Below are 9,824 nucleotides of genomic sequence, written 5' to 3' on the forward strand. Positions count from 1 at the left end.
TTGGATGATTACGCCCCCTGCTTCTGCGGGCCTCACTCAAACCGTGGGGATGGGGATGACTGTCCTTCCTGGGGTACAGATGGAACCACCAGGGCAGGACACCACGCTGTAACTGTGAACCCCTATGGGATATGGTCGGTCTGTCGGTGACAGATGACAAGAAGTGTATGAGGTCTGAGACTGAGGCCCCTTACTGCCCACCCCACCCACTCGAACACCCCCAGGTTGGGAAGGTGTTTCTGAGGGGCTGGATTGTGGGGGCTCCCTGGGGTCCCAGAGCACTGCAGTCCTCCCACTTCTGCTCAGCCAGGTACCCTCCATGGGCCCTGGGCAGCTCTGTGGGTGAAACCCAAGGGCATCCAGCACACCACTCACCGGGCCCTGCTCTGGTTTGGGCCTCACGTTGAGACTGCTGTCCCCACTCCTTTGCCCACCTCCCATCTGCCCTCACCCCCGAGGAGTATCTGGAAGACTCAGACTCAGATTCAATATGTGTGCTCAGCACAAGTTCAGTCCCCCTAGCAGCTGCTCAGGGTTGCTTAGAGGATGAATGACTAAGGGAGTGACCTGCAGGAGGGCTAGGAGACTGACTGAGGACTTAAGGAAAGCCAAGCAGCCCCACGCCAGGCATTTTAAACTCTCATAGTCCTACAAGGAACTCTGAGCCCATTTTACAGATGAGAAATTGAGGCTCAGAAAACTTAAGCTATTTGCCCTAAATTATAGAACTCACAGGGTCAGGGTTGGCATTCAGGCTCTTCCACTGCATGAGGCTGCCTGTCCCCACCAGAGGAAGGGCTTCTGCCCAGCCGGCCCAGCTCACCCTTCTGTAGAGCCTGGCAGGTGGTGGGGGCTCAGAAGGAGTCGGGGCAGTGGCTGTAATCAGTGCTCACCCCTCTAAGAGCTGAGCTGGAATGAGGAAGGGGGAAGGAAAGGAAGATGCTCTGTGCAGGCGTGCGTCCAGCCTCTTGTTCTCCACGGGACACGAGAAACTGGGCATCCAAGGAGGTGCAGCCAGCACCGTGCCCAGTGCATAGTATATGCTCGGCTCCCCTGAGCCCTGAGAGGTGCTGCTGCAAGATACTGAGCTTCCCCAGGAGGTAGGGCAGGAGGGAGGGACCTTTGGGAAAGGCTGTGACTTTGATAACCTGGTCAAGGAGAACAGGGGTTCATTGCCAAAATGCCATTACACAGGGTGACAGCTCTTGCTCATGGAGATGAGACGGCAGCAGAAACCCTTCAAGGCATAACTTCCCCAGTTGCCTCTTCATTTCCTGCCAATTCCCCTCCTCCCCCCATTCCAGCTCCTCCCGGGAAACACCATGCCACCTGGCCTTGCCTCCAACCCCCAGCTCAGAGGCCCTTCCCTGCTGCTCTGGCTGCCCAGCATTACCTCCTAAGGGCAGCCCTCTGTCCTGGATGGAGCGGAGGCTCTGCTCTGTGGGCCCAGGATCCTTGCCCACCCACGGTCCGCCTGCTTGTGCGCTCACATACGCCATCCATTCCCCCCTCTGCTTCAATTCTAGCAGCTGCTCAAGGCCAAGGGGACGTTTTATTTTTCTCTGTATCTTGCCCTGAGGAGGTACAGTTGCATGGATGACAGTGGAGCATGACCCTGCCTCCTGAGCCCCTACATTATGGTGTTGGTGGGAGGAGGGGGCTCCAGAGCTGTCCCCTTTGCTGGCAGCCAGAGTGGGAAGCTCAGACTGGTGGAGGCTTCCCATTGTTAGGACTGGCTTGGGAACCAGGTTTTTTATGCCCCAACCCTCCCAGGCCCCTTACCCCCACCCCTTGAGGGTGTAGAAGAATCAGGGGCCCTTCCCTCTGGCAGTGTAATGGGGAGGGTGCCCCAGGAGCCAGGGGATGCCAGGCCTGTCACCATGGTAACAGCTGCTCTTGGGAAGCCAGAGGTGGGGAGGGGTTATGGAACAGCCCCTCCCCCATACAGATGCTGCCTGGGAGAGAAGAGGCCTCTTGGGCCGCCTGCCCACCCACCCGGCTTTGTCACTCGATCCCCCGCTTTACAAAGGTGGAACAATACCCCAGGCGCTCACTGAAAGGGAGACTATGAGGAGGACCGGAGGGGACTGGGAAGAGGGAGATTACCATCAACGCCCACCCCATTTCTGCTCTCCTGGGCAGAGGGGGCCGGAGGGGCAGGCGCGGTGGGAATGGAGTCCCTTTCCTGGGGGAGAAACCTCCCTTCCTGGGGCCCTTGGCTGTGAGCCAAGTTGCCCTGCATAAGTGGGAAGGGACGCCTTCCTGACCTCTGTCGCCCTCCCACCACTCCAGTCTCCCTGAACTCCCCATCCTGAGGCCCTTCCTACCACAACCTCCCTGACTGTAGCCACCACTCCCCTCCACTGGGCAGATGCTGGTCCTTCCCAAACTCAGCTCTGATCTTGCCATTTACAGGACAACCCCCACCTGGCGCCCGCCTCTGTGCCCTGCACCCACCACACCTGTGCCCGTCTCCCCACAGGCCTGGGAGCTCCTGGGTAGTTTGTCACGTGGCTTGGAAGGAGCTCTCATAAATGTATGAAAAGAATGTAATGAGGAGGGGGCCATAGATCCTTCTGGAAGAGGCTGACTACAAGTGGGGCCTGAGATTAGGAAAGGGATGTCGATTGGACTCTTGGGGACAGAGGTGTCTGTGAATAAACAGGAACTAGAAGAGGACCAGTCCTGTATCTCTTCCAGATGGTCTGGACAGCCCTCAGGAGGCACTATTGGTGATGGAGGACCCAGCAGGTACGTGGACACACCTGCTCCTGGGTAGGGTCTGGGTGTGGAGAGTCGCTGCAGCCTGGGCAGGCAGAGGTGAGCTTTGGCTGTGTGTGTGCTGTGTAGGGGGGCATGAAGGGTGAACTAAGCATGTGAGTGCACCCACGGACATGCAGGGGCCTGGTTATTCCTGTGTGCCTGCCCGTGCCCTGGCAGGGCTGGGTAAGGCCCTCAGGTGGGCCTCAGGGAATGAGCCACCTCCCTGAACTGGAGCCCTGGTTCTCAATCAGTTTCCCTTTAAGGAGATGTCAAGGGCTGGACTAGACTGTTCCGTTTTTATAAAGAAGTGTTTTAAAAATTTCTTCTTAGGGCTTTACACTTTTCACAACTAATTCAACATTAGAGATGAGCAGAGAAATAGCACAATCATTTCTTCCTCTTCTTACATACAATCCCAGCACTCAGCTCATCAATATAGAGTTCAGACAGCTCATCCGGGCTGGGAGCCCAGTGATTGGAGCGTTGTCCTATACGTTAACAGGGTGCAGGTTTGACCCCAGGTCAGGGTGCCTACTGGAGGCAACCAATCGACGTCTCTTTCTCACATCGATGTCTCTCCTTCTCTAAAATCAATAAACATATCTCTTTGGGTGAGGATTTAAAAAAAGTTCAGGTATCTCTTTTGATACTTTTGTCTCGACTTTACAAACACTTGTGCTAAAATGGAATTAATATAGTACATTTCATGCCTCATTTTTTTCACCTAATAATCTATCATGAATCAATGGATGAATATGTGGTAAAAATAAGTAAAATGTTAATGGTAGAATCTAGGTGGTGGACATTCAGGTGCTCACTATAAATTTTGTTAAACTTTTCTGTACATTTAAAGTTTTTCATAATAAAAGTATTTTTAAATTACTGTCGTAAATGTCTTTCCTTTTCAACACACACAGGGCCCAACCATTTTTTAAAAATAGTCACTCTGATCTTCACAGTGAGGATTTATTATACATTATTTAGCTAATCCCCATTGGATAGACATTTAAGTGGCTTGTTTGGATATAGCTCGGCCAGGCAGATACTGGAGTATGTGTATCTGTAACTGGGTTCTGCAAACTGTGGTCCACAAGCCAAATCCAGCCCACAGGATTAAATAAAGTTTTATTGAAACAGCCATGCTCACTGGTTTAGAATCTATGGTTCCTTTTGAGCTACAATGGCAGAGTTGAGTAATTTTCATAGAGACAAATGGCCCCTAAAGCTGAACACGTTTGCTATTTGGTCCTTTACAGAAGACATTTGCCGACCCCTGAATGGACCTGTACTTTTATTTCTATAGTACAGAGCCTGTGTTGATGGGTGTGTGAATTTTGCTGGGTCGATGGGTGTGTGAATTTTTTATAGCATCATTGAGGTACATTATTGATGTAAAATAAATGTGCACATATTTAAAGTATACAATGTGATGAGTTTTACCATATGGATATACTTGTGAAATTATTACCACAATTGACCCAGATAATACCTTCCAGTTAAAATGCAATTATCTTACTGGGAAGTAGTACATTAAAAAGTTAATAACTGGTATATATATAATAACTGGTCAATGTAGGGTGAAATGAGCTTAAAAATAATTACCATTTATTGAGTATTAATTTACATCTCATTTAATCCTCAAGATACCCTATGAGGTGATTATTATTTATCCTAATTTTTAGATGAGGGAACAGGCTTAAAGAGCGTTGAAGTACGAGGGCAATGGGAAATAATGGCGGACATCTGTAATACTTTCAATAATAAAGATAAAAAAAGAGAGAGTTGAAGCAACTTGCTTAAAGGCAAGTCATAGCACCAGGATTAAAATAATAATAATAATAATAATATCACTCCCACAAAGCATTATATCACAGGGTGCAGCCCACCATGAGAAAGTGCACCCCCCCAAAAGTTTTCTTGTACTCTTCCTCCCCCTCTCAGATGACCACTGTAGATTAGTTTGCATTTAGTTTATGTAAATGGAATGTCCATGTGATTTTATGGGAATTGTGGGTAGCAAACATTAATTGAGCACCTACCTTGCACCCTACACAGCACATGGCCCAGACTGGGCTGGGTGCTGGGGACACAAGATGAACAAGACAGGGCACCTGTCCTCTGGCTGCTCCTGGTCACTGGAGTCACAGATAGAACAGTGACAACTCTGGTGTCAGCTGACATCCGTGATTAGAGAGGGAACCTGGGGCTGGGCTCGCAGAAGGTGACACATGAGCAGATTCTTAAACCCAACTGGGAGCCAGATGAAAGAGGGCAGAGTGTTTGAGACTGAACACTGAAAGCATCAGAGAGAAAATGGAAGCAGCCTGCCAGGGCCCTAGTGAGGCAGGGAGCCAGGATTACCCTTGGCCAATGGGGAGCCATGGGGAGGTTTTAAGAGAGCGAGTGTTTTACTGGTCTCTTTTGGGGGTCGGCCGGGACCAGTAGAAGTGACAAGTTTGTGAGTCCTGGAGAAGGAGGTGCTTTAAGAGCAGGGAGGGGAGGAGGGCAGAGCGAACAGCAGGAAGCAGGCCCTTTCAGAGCAGCGGCTGGCTCTGGGGGGGGCTTTGGGGAAGGGACGAGGTGACGGCGTATGCGGGGGGCAAAGGGTACCCCACCTCCAGAGAGCCCCCATCTGTGTCCAGCCCCAGTCCTGCCAGGGCCGCTGTGGCCACCCTGTGGCCAGGACGCCCAGAGGCGCCTGCCGCTGCTGAAAGCCGCTTTTGTGCAGCAGCTCCAGCTCCTGTTTCGTTGACGTTGGACCTGCTGCTTATTTATCCAACGCGAAGGGAAATTCGGCAGTGGCCGAGGGAAAAAAACAACCTCAGCTGCCGAGCAAGGAGGAAAGAGTCCCCAGCGTGGGCCCCGCTGCCCTCCCACCACCCTGCCCAGCCCAGAGAGGGCCTCACGTCGCCCCCTAAGACGGCAGCCTGGAGAGCTGCCTCACCTCCAAGACCTGGGACCCCCACCCGCCCTGAGGCTGCTGGCTCTTCGTGGGGCTCCCTCTGTGGCTTTTCTCAGGGAAAGTCACTTACCTTCCGGGCAAGCTGGTTCTCATCCCCTCAACCCCGCCCTGCCATCCCCCCCGCCCTGCCCCCAACACACACCTGAGGAGGCTCCAGGTGGATGGTCCCTAGTGTGTTCTGAGCCATTCTCCTGCCCCGCCCATCCCGCCGCTGCAGCAACAAGGAACCTGCATCTAGGCCACCCTGGCCTCTCCGGGTGAGAGGGCAGAAGCCCAGCAAAGCCTGTCAGACGGGAGGAGGCATGACTTTAGCCTCCCCAGACTAGTCCTCCCTCCGCCAGCGCCAGCGGCGAGAAGGAGTGAACATCGCCCCGGGTCCACCACACCCAGGGAGGGTCCCAGCTCTCCCCAGCATAGACCACCTCCCCTTCCTCACATCGGCCCTTTCAGATCACAGTCCGTCCTGGGGTCCACGTGTCCTGTGAGGCCCTTTCACATCCACGACTTGGATTGCCCCCATTTTACATGAGGAGACTGAGGCTGAGGGATAGAGCTGAACCCCAGGCCTCCTGACACCAGGCTGTGCCCTCCCTGCTTAATTCTCTGCCGCAGGTCATCGCACCTGACAGGCCCACTTGCTCCCATGGCCTGGTCAGCAGGTCTGAAACCTTGTCTCTTTCCCACAGAGATCTGCCCAGGAGCTCCCCCGGGCAGGGACCATGTCCCTCCATCTTGGCTTATCCCAGCCCTGGCCTTTCCTAGGGGTGGTGGGCAGGGGGAGTTATCCCAAGTGAAGGACAGAAGCCCCTCCTCCCCCATATGTCTTGTTTTAAGAGCAGAGAGGGAAGGAGGGCAGAGCTACCCTTTCTGCAGGTCCCCACTCACACAGGAACAACCTCATGTCTTCCTTGGAGGCGTTCAGGCCCTGGGAGGCAATGTCACGGGGTGGGCAGAGCACCGCTTTTGGATTCAGTGCCTGGACTGAAACTGTGCCCTGCAGCTGTCATCTTAGATAAGCTGGTGTCTCTGGGCTGCCATTTCTCAGCAGGTAACGGACCTGGTGGTGCCAGCGTTCCAGGGAAGCTGAGGACCCGCAGTGACGGCTCAGCACTGTCCCTTCACACCAGACCTCCCCTCCCCACACACCCCTCCTCTCTCTCTCTTTCTCTCTCTCACACACACACACACACACACACACACACACACACGTCCTTCAGCCTTTCCAGGACTCTGGGTAAACTTGTCTCAAGCTGTTATCTGAAGCCCCCATTGTCATCAGGGCTGCCTGTTTAATTCCCTGGTCCTTAGACACTTTTGCTTCCCTGGCCCCTTCCTCCATTAAAACAAAATATTGAAAAATTAAATTTTATGACCATATGAGCTATATTTTATGATTACATTACACTTTATGAATATATTAACATTATATATAAAAACACTTTTTGACCTAACAGTTTTTTTGTCCTGTTTTTAAAAGAAAGCATTTTGGTGGGTCCCTAGAAATGTGTGGGCCCTGGCACGGTGTCCACTGAGCCCCAGGGGTAAGTCGGGCCTGGCTGTTGACCAGCCCAGTTTCACCTCCTCCTGTGGGACGGTTGTGCGGGGAAACACACACACCTCCTCCTGCCTGGAGCTCTGCCTTCTCCTTTCTGCCTGTTGCTCCTGTGAAGGTGGGAAGGCGGCCCAGGAGGCTCAGCAGGCCTTCTCACAGCCTCTGCAGATGAGAAAAGCCACGATTCCACGCGTCTTCCTGTCCGGATGGGTAGGGCTGGCGCCTCTAGCCGAGCTCGCTGCAGCCCCCTCCCCTGTCTTCTGACCCCCAATGGTTTCCCTCTAAAAGAGGCCCCATCTTCCTGGTGCACCTCATCTACTCTGCTCCAAAGCCTTCATTGGCTCCCACCTTCTGTAAGGCCAGACCCAAACGGTCCAGTCTGGCAATCAAGGCCTTGCTCCCAGCTCACCGCCAGCCCCCCTGACTGGAGACCACCCCCACTTACTAGGTATACCCGTTATTAATACATATTTTTTTTCAATAGATGGAGTTACACATATGTTGCTATATATGCGATTTGATATGTATGTTATTTTTAAAAATATATTTTTTATTGATTTTTTTTACAGAGAGGAAGGGAGAGGGATAGAGAGTTAGAAACATCGATGAGAGCGAAACATCGATCAGCTGCCTCCCGCACACCCCCCTACTGGGGATGTGCCCACAACCAAGGTACATGCCCTTGGCCGGAATCGAACCTGGGACCCTTCAGTCCACAGGCCGATGCTCTATCCACTGAGCCAAACTGGTTAGGGCCATGTATGCTATTTTGTTGGATTGATAGCAAGCTTCAAAACTTCATATGTCAAATTTTCTGAAAGTGGTAATATCATAGATATTTTTACGCTTAAGAATGTCGAATTTCATGCCAAAAAAAGAGGATTTGAGGGAAGTTTTAATTCATTACTTTATTTTGAAGAAAAGTGAAGCAGAATACTTCAGGAAGTTATGGTGCACATGCTCCACTTCAAGATACTTGTGAACGCTGGCTTAAACGCTTTAAAAGTGATGATTTCAATGTGAAAGACAAAGAATGTCCAGGTGAATCAAAAAAGTTTGAAGACCAACAATTACAAGCATTATTGGATGAAGATGCGTGTCAAACTTAAAAACAACTTGCAGAGAGATTAAACATTGCTCAGCAAACAATTTCTGATTGTTTATAAGCAATGGGAAAGATTTTAAAGGAAGGTAAACGACCAGAGTGTTCCAGAAGGCACGGCAAAGTAATTTTGCTTCATGATGATGCACCATCACACACTTCAAATCAGTTAAAGACACGTTAAAAGATCTCGCCTGGGAAGTATTAACCCACCCGCCGTATTCACCAGACCTTGCTCCTTCAGATGACCACTTGTTCTGATCGATGGCACACGCACTTTCTGAGCAGCACTTCAAAACGTACGAAGAAGTGGAAAATTGGGTCTCTGAATGGTCTGCCTCAAAACAAGAGAAGTGCTATTGGGACGGTATCCACAAATTACCTGAAAGATGGGGAAATGTGTAGCTAGCAATGGACATTGAATAAAGCACTTATGATGTTTCTCTTGATATTATTGTGTTTTATTTGGATTACAAAATTTGAATTATTAACCGGTTAGTAGTTAATCTGCATTATTAACCAGTTAATAGTTAATCCCGTATTAGTAACTGGTTAATAGTTAATCCGTATTATTAACTGGTTAATAATCTGCATTAACTGTAATAATGCGGATTTTGTAATAAAAGAAAACATGATAATTTCAAGAGAAACATCAAAAGTGCTTTATTCAAAGTAATGTCCATTGCTAGCTACACATTTCCCCATCTTTCAGGTAATTTGTGGATACTGTCCCAATAGAACTTTTCTTGTTTTGAGGCAGACCATTCCGAGATCAAATTTTCCACTTCTTCATATGTTTTAAAGTGCTGCTCAGAAAGTGCGTGTGCCATTGATTGGAACAAGTGGTAATCTGAAGGAGCAATACAACAAAATAGCATACAGATCAAATCTCATATATATCAACATGTGTAACTCCATCTATTGAAAAAAATCCTCATTATTAACCGGTACACCTAGTTTGGAGCCCACGGTTCTAATGCTCATGCCCTTCACTGGCCCCAGACACACCCAAACCCCCTGAGCTTGGGCCACATCTTTGCTCAGGGACAGAACCTCTGCTGACTGTATTTTAAAAAATATTTTTAAAATCTTTTTAAATCTTTTATCTTTTAATTTTTCCTCTGCTGACTGTATTCACCGTTGCTTTGAGTTACTCTTTAAAAAAAATAAATAAATATATATAACTTATAACTATATATACTTTAAATAACAATCAATATGCACTGTGCCAACCCTAGACTATACGTGGGTTTAGGTGATAAAAGTGAAAATCCACCCTCTTTAAGCACCCACCTTCCCCCTCTCTGTTAGGGGCCTCTGTTGGCGTGGGTGGTGTGTCTCTCTAGACCAGCCGTGGGCAAACTACGGCCTGTTTGAAATGAATAAAACTATTGAAAAAAAAGACCGTACCCTTTTATGTAATGATGTTTACTTTGAATTTATAT

The sequence above is a fragment of the Myotis davidii genome, unplaced genomic scaffold (genome assembly GCF_000327345.1).
Source record: "Myotis davidii unplaced genomic scaffold, ASM32734v1 scaffold726, whole genome shotgun sequence".
Lineage (NCBI taxonomy): Eukaryota > Metazoa > Chordata > Mammalia > Chiroptera > Vespertilionidae > Myotis > Myotis davidii.